The following is a 13,954-nucleotide window of genomic DNA, read 5'->3' on the forward strand; positions in this document are numbered from 1 at the left end:
AATTTTAGGGGGTTTGTCTTTTACATTTAGGAAGTGGGTTTTTTTAATATATATTTATTCTAGAGAGAGAGCGCATGTGCAGTGGGGAGAGGCAGAGGTAGATGGAGAGAGAAACTTAACTTGTTTTATAACTCAGCCTTGATACTGTGGTTCATAGGCTATTCAAATTCTGTCGAGTTCATTGCTTGTTGGTGGGATCTTGGCTAGATCTTGATTTAGAGGCTTTATTTAAAACAGTTTTTCACTGAATTAGAACACACTGAAAATATTCAGCAGTTAAGCCAATCTCAGTGAGTTCTGCAGTGACCCATGCAACTACCCTCTGTCTACCTCTGTTGCTTGTGCATGATTTGCTTATTCAAATTTCTCCCAAACGACTGGCTTTGGGCAAAGGGAGGTATTCGCTCATGCATTATTGCTCAGCTATACTAGATGTATAGTGACAGCTATATTTTTGCAATGACCTCACTTTTGCTTTTAACTTAACTGGAAAATATTGAAAATTGCTTGGATAAAATTGTGACTACACATAAAATATTTCCTTGAAGAAACATAGTGTTTATCTGTATAAGGAGTAAGAATCCCTAACCAATGAATATCTGTGGAGGAAGGCAGAAATAAAAAGAATTCTAACAAAAAATAAGAATTATATAAAATTGGATTATCTCACCTCTAAAGTCTCCTCGCCATACTTAGGCACAGACAGTTGAAAATCTGCTGTTGGCAATGTTTATTTTTAGACTCTGGTGACTGTTCTTTTGGAACAGAGTTTGCTCCCTTACTTGCATTTGGTGCCTAGTCAAGAACAACCCAAACCTCTGAGTCCTAAGTGACCAGATAATAAATAAATAAAATAAAATAAATAAATAAAAATTGCCTTATCATTTAAAATAAAAATAATAAAAGGAAATAAACTCCATCAAATTCCTTGGCCAAGGAAGACATCCTTTGTGCAGGGATGTTTTGCTTAGCTGAGGTTAGAGGTCCCATCTTCTTTCTGCAAAAGCATTAAAAACCAAGGAGTAGAGTTTAGATCCTCCTCTGAAATTTCAACAGACTATCATTATATCAGTGATTGTTCCTCTTCTGGATTTGGATTCCCCCTTTGTTTCTACACCTGTAGATGTCCTTTTTCTCCTACTGAGTGCAGCTCTCTAGCTCAGTGTGTGTTTGTATGCGTGTGTGTATATGGACTTGGTATCACTCAGCATTTCTTTGTAGCAGAAAGGGAGTCTTTTTGAAAAACCGTGCCATATTGCTGCTGAAGTCCCTGAACATTTTCTATATGTAATTTTTTTAATAAATGAAGAGATAGATACAGATTTTGTTTTAAATTGTGACAATGTATATCAGGCTTCATTTACTCAGCATCCCATAAATGGCTTCTGGAATTTTAAACCTCTCTTCCAAGTTGTGAACCACTTTGTTATTTGTGCGTGTGAGTGCATTTTTCTAGGTAGAGAGTTTGTAGATTTCATTAGAATATCAATATAATCCATGAATCCTGCAAAAGTCTAAGAAATATTGAATATAATTTTGAAAATGTGCTTTCCTTCTTCAAACTAGATTATGCCTATTACCCATTAATTTAGTATTCTCAAATGGCATGCTTTCCAAAGGGACCAAGCATTCTATTGTATGAATATGATGAAATTCACATTAAAATTTCTGAATTATTGGCTTTTAGATTTTTTTCTGTGTTTAGTGAAAAATGCAGTGAACGTTCTTGAAAATAAATATATAAGCCAATATCCAACCATTTCCATGTGGCAATTTCTTTAGAATGGATATTTTTGGTCAATAGTAAAAATCATTGTTAAAGTTTTAGATACATAATGCCACTTTTGTTACATTTATGCTTCTTAAAAAAATGTCGTGTGTACTAATTTTTAATTTTACTCAATCCATATAAAATAATGGAATAGCTTTAAAAAATTTTGATAGAACACCAGAAAAATAAGTAAATAAGTAAAGTTTTAATCAGCTGCAGAGCTGAGATTTAAATATATACAGATATTTTTCTGCAATGGTACAACATTAATTCCTACTCCTTTGTTCTAAGTTTCTATATTTAATACAGTAAAATTATTTAATGGCTTTTTTTTGTTTGCTAATTTTTTAGTACTTTAGGGCTTTTAAGTAAAGCAAACGTTATAATAAGTATGCAGTATTGTATAAAAAACAAGACAGGCAATTAAATCAGTTTTCTTAGAAAGACCATAAAACAAAAACGACAAGATTATGGAGTATTAGTGAGAAATGGGAAAATCAAGAAAGAATCGATATAAAAAGTGTTAGTTGTCAAATAAGAGAAAGAAAAATCCCAGATGATCCGGAAAAGACTTTTGGGAATAACCCTAACATGTTTTTGATCAAATCAGTGAACCAACTCTAGTATCAAGGCAAGGAACTATAGTAGACTGAACGCTTGGATCCAGACCTCCTTCCCTCCCTGCATCCATACCCTTGCCTATCATTTGAAGAGTGAATTTTCTACCCCTTAACCTTGGGCTTAACCATGTGATTTGTTTGCCCAATGATATGCAAGTAGAAACCAGTTTGCCAGTCTCAAGTGTAGCCTTTAAGAAACTTAGTGATCCACAAACTCCTGGGCAAGAGATACATGCTTCTTTGTTGTGTGACATGAATATTTTGTAGTTGTTTGATGTGTAGTATTATTGTGGCAATATCTAATTAATATAGAGACACAGTTGTTTTTTTGTTTTGTTTTGTGTTGTTTTTACTGATAATGTTTCAAGTACCAACTTCATATGGTTTTACCTAAGTCAGAGGAGCATAGGCAGATAGCACAAGAAACAAATCAAGCAAAGGAAGCAATTGATTCAGCATAGTATTATGGAAAATGAATTCATACAGCATTAATAACCTGAAATGTTGGGGCGCCTGGGTGGCTCATTTGGTTAAGCGGCTGCCTTCAGCTCAGGTCATGATCCCAGGGTCTGGGATCGAGCCCCACATCAGGCTCCTTGCTCAGATGAGAAAAGAGAGGTACAGAATCTCCGTTAAAAAGCTTGTGGCTTCTGCTTATATAAGAAATTGGAATGAGAGGGCGCCTGGGTGGCTCAGATGGTTAAGCGTCTGCCTTCGGCTCAGGTCATGATCCCAGGGTCCTGGGATCGAGTCCCGCATCGGGCTCCTTGCTCAGCAGGGAGTCTGCTTCTCCCTCTCCCTCTGCCTCTCCCTCTGCTTGTTCTCTCTCCGTCTCTCTCGCAAATGAATAAATAAAAATCTTTAAATAAAATAAAAAAAAAAAAAAAGAAATTGGAATGAGAGTCTCAGCTCTCAGCTCCGTATCTTGCCACTTATACTTGCCTCATTTTGCCTCCAATAAGGACTCTTATTGGAACATTACCAGTTTGTAAAATGAGGTAAAAAGCTCTCAAAACAGTTAAAAAAACATTTTTATGCTTTTAGATACCAATAACTGCAATTTTAACATGCTATTTTATTTGTTCAGCTGTTAGGCTGTAATATTTTCCAAATAAAAATGAATAATTCAGTACTTCTTAAAGTTTTGTATTGGAAATGGTCCAGGATTTTCATACACTAAAGCTATTTTTTTTCACCCTTGAGGACTTGAACTAAATTACCTTTATATCACCCTGCAAATTTCAAGACCTGGCCCTTAGTGTATGGCAAAATCAGAATTGTTTGTTCAGAAATGTTAATGTAAATAAAGTGAATGACATTTATATATTAAATATATAATTGTAGCAGTATATATATTGTAGCAGTAATTTGCTGATAATTATTTTTATATAAATATTTATGATCTTTTTCTTTGTATTTTGACCAAGTCAAAGAAAACTATAGATACTTAAATAAATTAACTCTTTCAAAATGCAAGTTCTCTTTATGCAAAAATTTTGGAGAATACATGCAAATTTTCTTCTGTCTGCATTTCAACAAGACTGTGAAAGCAGATGATGCAAATTGTTAGACATAATTAGAAAAAGAGAATACTGGTTTTTGGAAAAGGGAAAAAACTAGATAAAGCAGAATGGTGGATTATAGGCTTGAAACTTTGCAGAGGGTGGGGCAGGGCAGGGTAAGGACGATATAGGAAAAATAGCCAATGCCTTAGAACTTCTAGGATTGTGTGGGATGGAAGCAGTCAAGGTTGCTCTGAAAGAAGCTCTGGGTATGTGTTTTGATAAGGCTTTACTGTGAGGAAGCTAATAATCTATCATTTTGAATTTTGTGGAGAAAGCTTCAGAAATATTTGCTCAAGTACTTTTATTGTTTTTTTGGAATTTAACTTAGCATTCTGTATTTTTATTTGCTAATGCTGGCAACCCTAGTCACTGTGCATCTCTGAGAACATGGCAGGATTTAACACATGGGAATTATGCAGAATAGTATGAAGACATTGTGAAAAAGGACCAGGTGCAGAAAAGGATGCTTTTTAATATGTGCTTAACATACAATAAAGTATACATATACATAAGAATTGAAATTTTGGACAAAGGGAAATCAACAGAAGTTTCTCATGATCAGAACATGGCAGAGGGAAATCAATAGTGAAAGCTTCAATATTACTGATGTAAAATGTATATGTCGTTGATGTTGTCTTTATGTAACGTGTTACTGATTTTTATTTTAGTAATTGAAAACTGTATTAAGCCTTTTCACAGGTGTACTCCTTTAATCCCATTTTCCCATGAAATCTTAAATCATCCCAGTTGTTCTTTTCACATAGCAATTTTTGGGAAGGTACTCTTTAAAGTTAACTGTATAGTGTTAATTGGGTCAACCTGTGCATGGGGCCTTTATTTTTACTCTGATAGGAAATGGGCAAATTAACATATTAATGAAGACATCACACTTTGTGGTTGTTGTTGTTGGGGCAAAGCATTCAATTTTAGATGGTTTTTATTTGAGCCAAACTGTATTGTACATTTTGTGTAAAATCTGCCAAGTGCAGTTATTGCCTGAGGGGTGATTTGCTCAAAATGGAATGGCAGATGGTACATCGTGATGTATTGCTTTAATCTAAAATATTCTGCATTATCTTCATCATCATCTTCATCACCATCATTGTATTTTTAAACTTGTCTGGAATTGTCTGATCAAGAGCCATTGCTCACAGTATTTTCTCATGTGGGATGCCATCTTCACCTGCTTTTCCCAACTAGATTTCAGCTCACTTTTCAATGGTCATTTCAAGTGTTCCGTGGACCCTCTTTTATTCCCCAGACCTCCAGGATCATTTCCTCTAGGCATAATCATAGAACGTTAGAGCTGAAAATGCCATGCCAAGTTTAATCCTCTCATTTTAAAGAGGAAGAAATTGATGCCCAGAGAGGTTAACTAATGGAGTCAAGATTGAACAGTTAGGAGAAGAAAGGGAAAAGAGGATTAAAAAAAAAAAAAAAAATATATATATATATATATATATATATATATACACACACACATATATATATCAGATCAGTAAACTGAGTTGCTAGAATAGAATGGTGAATAAATTTATTTGCAATCAATCTTAATTGTTGCCTGAAGGGATAGTTTAGGTAGGACTTCGGAGCCTTTGGAATGCCTGCCATTTTGAATTAGAGATGTCTAACTTAACTGTACCCTATGACATTGTACATTGTTGGTCATGAAGCATAAATTAAGGGCTAAAACACATAATCCATTGAGCCATGTGTGAAAGACAGTGTTTTAGAGTCTTGACATGTTTCACATTTAAAATGCCAAATTGCTTAATTGTGTATAAACTGAGCCTTAAATTAGTAATACAATATGTGGAAGATAATGGATTTAATCCTGGTCTCTCCAATGCTAAATTCCATTCTCAATAAATAAGTGTTTATTAATAATTGGAATAGACTTGTGTTAATTATATATTATATTACCCTCTTCCCTATAACTCCACTTGTATTATTAGAAGGAGAATAGGTCATTACAATGGGTAAGGTCTCCTTCATTGCCAGACAGAAGCCCGATGGACTCAACTTGGAATTCCTGAAAGAAAGGAAGAAACAAGAGGGACCTTCAAAAACTATTCCCCTGATTTAGAATTACTCTGAGTATTACTGAGGCTAAATCCAGAAAGAATACCAAGGGATTATTCCTGCTAATAATTGGAACAACACCTAAAACTTAGCAGTTGAGAAAAATGAAGAAATTATGTTTGTATTTTAAAGCAGGCATTGATTTGTTTGAGAAAATAATGATGATTTTTTTTCATGGCATGACTAAATAATATCATATGAAATATATATATATACATATATCTTTGCCTAAAATAATGGAGCCTTGACATTTTTCTTTGTATTTAGTAGATAGTAGGCCAAATTTTAGTGTCTCCTATAGAGTTACTCGTAATACAATTCAAGGATAATTATGTAGTACACCCCCCATAGCTCCCTTTAATGCAAAGACATCCTGGAGTGTTTTTCCTTTCCCACAAAGTGTAAGCAGTGTTCAATTAGAGAGCATGCCCCAGTGAAAAGATAAAAGTTGAGATCTGAATGAATCTGTTGACTCTACCATATCAGATTCCAGCTGAGAAAGAATTATAAATTGGCCTGTGTAATAACTAAACTAGAATGTGTGGATTTTTATGTTGGTGCTGAGGATTTTGTTATTGTTTTCTGTTTCTGGAAGTAGACCATAGACCTTCAGTCCATCACACATAGAAGCTCAACTCTGAAAGGTAGCATCTGACAAGCACCCATGTTCTATTTTGTGGATTTTTTTTTACACCGCAAGTCATCATGCGGCAACTTTTAAATCATTTTGGCATTTAACAGAAAACCAAAGTAATTTTCTTAGAAGTCCAATGAAATCTGTCTCTAGTGTGTTAAAATCTAACATCAGGATCTTATCCTGGGTTGAGCAGAGAAGAGGGTTGTATTTTCCCATAGATATGAGCTGTCCACTGCTGAGAGATTATGTGGAGCATACATGACATCAGGATGGAGAAGAAAGTAGTCCTAGAAATGAATTGGATATTTTTGACATTATTTTCTAATGACTAGTTTGGAGCTAATAAGATACAAACAACCCTAGGAGGAAGAATTCATTTGTTTAAGTTCATTTACAGCGAGATGTAGATGGTCCATATAAGATCTTATGTTTATTAAGACATTCTCAATTTAATCAACAACAAATATTTAGTGAGCACTCATTCTGTTCCAGGTACTATGCAGATACTAAAGATACTGGAACAAACGTGACACAAGTCCCTGCCCTCTAGGAGGTTACAGTTTAAGAGGAAGGAATGAGAAGTAAGGAGATGAATACCTTTCCAAGTAACGGTGCTCTGACAGAGGTAAGCACACAGTGTTAAGGGACCATAGAGCAAGGGCACATAGCCCAGACGAGGGCAATGAGGGGAACAGAGAAGTCTTCCTAGAGGACTTGCCTCAGGCTTATGGCCCAGTGATATGTAAAATAGGAATGTCAAGAGTACCTGAAGGAAGTGGATCTTGGAAAGACATGGTGAAGGAAAGAGGAATGGGAGGCTGAGTATGTGAATGAAAATCTACAGAAGCCAAGTGAAGTCAGGAAATAGTGGCTCACTGAGGACGTGGACCTTATCTGTCTTCTTCACCTCTGCATCTTCTGAATTTCAAAGAATAGCTCGCACACAGTGGACAATGAATAAATACTTGTGCAATGAATTAAATAATGTTTATGAGTACAGATCTAAACAGAGGAAGAGAGGAGGTTATGGGGAAGTGTAAGGAGTATTATACAAGCAATCAAAATCCGAATCTGGTTCCAGCCTTATAATTGTTTAACCGTCATAGATTCTCTGGGGGCCGAATTTGTTCACCTGTATAATGAGAAGGTTAGATGACACAGTCTCTAAGGTCCCTTGGTATGTGGAGTGTATAAGATGATTCTACTTCTGTGAAAAAAGATCATGGGCTATTATTATGCTTCTAGAAGATTATTTCTAAGTGACTTTACAGAATGATTTAGAGTTAATTTTTCAACAACACAGTGTTTTAATATAATGACATAAAATTTAACAGAAAAAAAAGGAAGTTGATTTGTTCTTCAAACTGCATTATAATGGGCACATATTTTGATTGCTCCCAGGAGACAAACATTAATTTTAATTTTTAGGAAAGCTGCTGGAATCTTTTTGAGTAATAAGCAATTCAGAGCAATTCATTTATAAGATACAATAATAAGCTCAGAGGTATTTATTACACTGTAAAACAAAAATAAGCCTAATTGGAAAGGTTAGGCAGGACATCATGGATCCTGTCAGATGTGACATACAGCAAATGAAGCAGCCTAAGAATCCAGGGATGTCTATCCACATTGGTAGGATGACATTTGGCCAGAGGTCTGCTCTCAGAAACACAGGTATATCTGCTTATTCATATTAAAAGAAAGCCCTGGAAATTCATTGAGTTTTATTTAGAATGTTAGTTTTGATAGAAGTGAATCCAGAAAGGCTAATAAATATCCTAAGGTTTGGCAATGAGAAGATGAAAACTATCCTAAGTACCCTGTAGGTGCTCTTCTATGGCTCTGGATGCTGCTATTGAGAAAGCAGCCAGATGCCAGTCTGTTACTTGATTCATTGTGAATAGTGGACCTTTCACGCTGGGTGCTCAAAGGATTATTCTTTATCTTTAAAGTCTTATAATTTTACTAGTATATGTCTTGATGTTCTGAGTAACATTTTTTTCTTCATAAGATCGTGTGTCTTTCCAATATCAATATTTAAAATTTTATCATTGTATCACTTATTTTGTTATTTTAATAGGTTTATTGAGATGCAATTTAAAACCATGAAGTTCATCAGTTTACAGTGGACAATCCAATGGCTTTTAAAAAAATATAGAGTTCTGTAGCTATTAACACAGACTTATTTTGGAAAATTTCATTATCCCAAAATGAAGCCTTTACCCATTAGCAGTCACTCCCATGTCCCCCTCCCATGTGTCACTAATCTATTCTCTTTCTTTATAAATTTGCTATTCTGGGCATTTCATATAAATAGGATTATGCAATATGTGACCTTTTATGACTGTGTGGCAAGAAGAAATTTCTGAGATCTGTCTCCTCTGGATTCCCCTGGCCATTTCCTATCATTTTTTTCTTTGATCCCCTGCTGGGATAGCTTTCCATTTGATTTCAGTCTTTTACAAAGGGGTTCAAACTTATTATACAATTATCTCTTTCTGAAACTGAATATTTGCTGTTTATTTCTGAGAATTATCAGCCCTAGATCCCTTCCACACTCCCCATGTGTCCTTGTCTACTGTCATAGAGGTTTTGTCTTAGTTGCTTTATTAGTTTCCTTAGGGCTGCTATAACAGATTACCACAAAATGGATTGCTTAGAAAACAAAAATGTATTATCTAACCCTTTTGGAGGCTAGAGGTCCAAAACTAAGCTGCAGACATAGCCAAACTCCCTCCGATGAATCTAGGGAAAGATCCTTCCTTGCCACCTCTAGGTTCTGGTGGTTGCCAGCAATCTTTGGCATGCCTTGGCTTGTGGCTACATAATTATAATCTCTGCCTCCATCTTCATATGGATGTCTTCTCTCTATACATGTCTGTATCCAAACTTCCATCTTCTTAGTAGACATCAGAATAGGACCCACCCTAATCCAGTATGCCCTTATTTTAACTTGATTACATCTACAAAGACCCTATTTTCAAATAAATTTACATTTACACATTCCTGGGGGATGTGATTTTTTTCAGAGACACTATTAAACCCAATATAGTTATATATGTCTCTGCTTGCATGAAATTTGAGGATTCTACTCTCTTTCTACAAGGTCAATGTTTATAATTTATGGAGATCCCCCTCTTTCTTATTAGTCATGCTACAGTTCTCACCAGGATAAATGGTAAGATGCATAACCTAACTGCCTGCCACAGACCTACCATATTCTTTCCTCAGATTTTGACACAAAAGTTGAGTGGCTCTCAGACTTCATCTATAGGGGCTCATACATCTATAGGGTTGGCATTCTAATTAGGAACACCTTCTATACACAGTTGGCCCCCTGTAGCATTCAACTAAAAGATAATCTTTCATACTCTACAGTTTTGAGAACAGTAAGGAAGGAAAGCTAGCTTTCTTAAATATTGTCTGCTGAATTTTAGAGCTGATGTTTCTAATGCCTCCTTAGTTATCAAGAATTAGAGTAGTTGTCTCTTGCTTTGAACATTCCAAGTAATTTTAAATTTAGACTATTTTAAGGTATGTCAAAAGAGCTTAAAATGGAATGATGTTATTATCAAAACAAATAATTCATAGGATTAGTATTCTCCCAAATTTTAGGCCACTTAACTTTCCAAGGAGAGGACAAGATCATTTATTTGAAAGGAATTTGAATGTGAGGGTTTAAACATTTTACACACATATAACCATTGAGAATAGAGGAGGTGGAAATCCAAAATGCACAGGTAAAAAGGAACCAAAGGGTGATACAGGTGCTATTGTGTGGAATGCCTTCAATGCTAACATTTTCTATATTATTGTTTGTTGTGATTATACCCTAGAGCACAAGTGAAGGAGACTTAATGGAAAAAGTTGAAAAATGTTTTTCTCTCCATGCTTCTGGTTACCAGATATAAAAATATACTATATAACACTTCCTTAGTATAGGAGCTGTTAGTTGATCTGTCTAATTAGATTCCTGATCATTAGTGGAATGCCATAATTTATTAATTTCACAAATGTTTATTGAATGCCTCTTGGGTTCTAGGCACTCATCTAAATGCTGGGGAAACAGTAGTGAGTAAGAGAAACCAAATGCCTGCCCTTAGGGAACTTGCATTCTAGTGGGTGAGATGCAGGTCAACAATAAGTATTAAAATATCAGGTAATGATTGATACTTTAAAAAGAAAAGCAAAATGAATAATATCTGAAGACCTAATGTATACAGCATGGTGACTATAGTTGATAACACTGTATTGTATCATTGAAATTTCTGGAAAGTAGAACTTAAGTGGTAATACACTCATACACACATATATATACTTAAATTTATATATATTTTTATATTTACTTATACAGCATAAATGTAGTGAAGGATGTGTTAGCTAACTAGATTAACTATGTGGGAGGATACCTTTTACAATATATATATTATCAGATCATTATGATATACATTTTTTTTTTTTTTTTAAGATTTTATTTATTTATTTGACAGCGAGAGACACAGCGAGAGAAGGAACACAAGCAGGGGGAGTGGGAGAGGGAGAAGCAGGCTTCCCGCAGAGCAAGGAGCCCCATGCGGGGCTCGATCCCAGGACCCCGGGATCATGACCTGAGCCGAAGGCAGATGCTTAACAACTGAGCCACCCAGGCGCCCCTGATATACACTTTATATATCTTATAATTTTGTCAATTATGCCTCAATAAAGCTGAAAAAAAGAATTTCAAAGAAAATGAAGAAAAAAGACAAAATTAAGGACATGGAGGATGACAGGAGATTATTTTAGCTAGGGCAGTTTTAGAAGACCTCTCTGAAGGGGTACTAATTAAACAGACTAAATAATGTGAAGAAGTAAACTATGCAAAGAATTGAGGGGAAAAAAATTCCAACTCCAGAGTAATATTTTAAAGGATAGTAAAAATGCAAAGGCTGCTGGAATTAATTGGGTAAAGGAGACAACAGGATCAGATGATAGTTGTGAGCCATGTTAGGACTTCTAAGACCATGGTAAGTTTGGATTTATTTTAAGTGTGATGGAAATCTACTGATGGTTTTGAACAGGAGTATGGTATAACCTGATTCCTTCAGCTGCTAGGTAAAGGATGAAGTATAGGAGACAGTGGTAGAATCAAGGAGGACAGTTAGGAGGCTAATATAGGAACCTAGACAACAGAAAATACTGGTGTGGACTAGAATGTTAGGCTGCAGATAAAGAGATGTTGGGATAGAAGAATCAAAAATTGTATTTTAATCATATTGGGTTTAGATGAGTGTTAGATATCAAAGTGGGTATATGTAGTGGGGCTGTGCCTTGGTGGCTCAGTCAGTTGAGCATCTGACTCTTGATATCAGCTCAGGTCATGATCTCAGGGTCATGAGATTGAGTCCTGTGTCAGGCTCTGTGCTCAATGCGGAGTCGGCTTGAGATTCTCTTTCTTCTCTACCCCTCCCCATGCTTATGCTCTAAATAAATAAATAAATAAATAAATAAATAAATAAATAAATAAAATCTTTAAAAAAGTAATGGGAGAAGTGTATGGGTATCTCTAGAGGTAAGAGGAGAAAAAATAGGAGTAATAATAATAGACTATATTTTATACACATATATATACATATATATGCATTATGGAGTATACATTATAACTGTAATATATGTATATATAATACATTATAATGTATGTCACATTTGTATAGTATGTGTGTATATACCCATATGTGTGTCACTTAATGAGATCATGTAGGAGGTAATTATAAATAGAGAAGGAAAAATATCTGAGGAACACTGTGACTCTCCAACAATTAAAGTTCAAAAGCAACATAGAGAGCCAGCCAAAGAAACTGAAAATCTAGGTCATTTAGTTTGAGGGAAATAAGGAGCTTAGACAGTCCTAAAACACAAAAGAAGAAAATGCATCAGCAAGGAGAAAATGATCATTTGTGTCAACCATTGCTGAGATGAAAACTGAGAACTGACCATTAGATTTGGCAGGATGGATGTTTTACTGGTGACTCTGCCAAGAACAGTTTCCCAGGAGGACAAAAGTCTGATCAGAGTAGGTTAATGGCAGAATGGGAATATTCTGGGTAGCATGACAAAGTAAGTTTTGTTATACTCTCTTGGTTCTTATATATAGGAAAGTTAGATAAAACCTGAAAAGAGAAAGCAAAGACATAGCTGGACTATAAATACAAAGCAAAACAAAAACCCTCCATGGGCTAGAAAGGAAACAGTATGGTGATTAAGGAACCAGGCCTGGCCATGTGGCCTGGAAGCGGGCAGTGGGCAGACCATGGCCCACCTCCTATAGAGTAAAAGAGATAAAAACATGCCAGTTGTGGTACCTTTTAGGAAAACATGAAGTTAGGGAATTTGGGAAGAGTGTGACAGCTTGGTCACCAGACTAGTTAACTGGGTACCCAGAGGGGGGTGGATGAAGGTGTGATAAACCTGTTAGAGTGGAAGGAATGAGAAGAGATGCACCAAGAGAGAAAAATGGACAAAATTCCTCACCTCAAAAATCAAACTTGCAAATCAGTATTTAAAAAGAAATGAATAAATCCTCTAAGAAATGTAGCAAACAAAATCAATATTTAGAATATGGACTTACTTCCAATGAACTTAATTATATGGAACAATCTGACAAAGACTTCAAAATAAGTATCCTTGTGTGCTCAAAATGAAAATGGATTTTTCACTTAAAATGTAAAAATAAGAAAATATTAAATACACAACTATAAATTAAAGTGGACAGGAGAATATATAAAAAGACCAATCAGAAATTTTGGAAATAGAATCTTAATAGCTAGCAGAAAGGACAAATTACCTTTGGGTCAGTGGCAGTAGACTTACTGTGATTGCATGTCTTTCACCAGTAGCATTAGGTGATAGGAAATGAAGGAGCAGTATCCTCAATGTGCCCAGGGAAAGAAAAGAGCAGATACAGTTATATACCCAGCTAAACACTTTTATGAGATTAGGCCAAAAAAGGATATTTTAAGAGTTTACCACTCAGACCTTCATTAAATACATTTTAACAGTATCCTAAAAAATATAATTCAGCAATGAAGTAGGACATAAAGAATAACAAGTGAGATTTGTCCTCACTTAGCAAAGATGAGTCAACATAGAAGATCTTGTAACAGTTTAAAGGGATGGATCCATATCTTTTCAATATGTACAGTAAAAAATCATTCAACAAAATCCAGTAAATATTCAAAACAAGTTCTTAATAGAGTAGTAAAAGAGAATTTCTTTATCTATAAAAACTTTACCTTATTATGAT

The 13,954-nt window shown here is 35.1% G+C and overlaps 1 protein-coding gene across 10 annotated transcripts in view; it reads left to right on the forward strand.

The window, feature by feature from the left end:
• Positions 1-13,954, forward strand: part of LINGO2 (leucine rich repeat and Ig domain containing 2) — a 1,236,800-nt gene that overhangs the window by 619,785 nt on the left and 603,061 nt on the right. For 3 of the 10 annotated variants that reach the window (XM_032393631.1, XM_032393633.1, XM_032393632.1), the window contains one exon: positions 7,168-7,300. The exons of the other annotated variants lie outside the window; for them this stretch is intronic. The gene's annotated coding sequence lies outside the window, so the exon portion shown is untranslated. The remainder of the gene's footprint in view (positions 1-7,167; positions 7,301-13,954) is intronic. 10 annotated transcript variants of the gene reach the window in all.

This window comes from Phoca vitulina, unplaced genomic scaffold (genome assembly GCF_004348235.1).
Source record: "Phoca vitulina isolate PV1807 unplaced genomic scaffold, GSC_HSeal_1.0 scaffold75, whole genome shotgun sequence".
Classification (NCBI taxonomy): domain Eukaryota; kingdom Metazoa; phylum Chordata; class Mammalia; order Carnivora; family Phocidae; genus Phoca; species Phoca vitulina.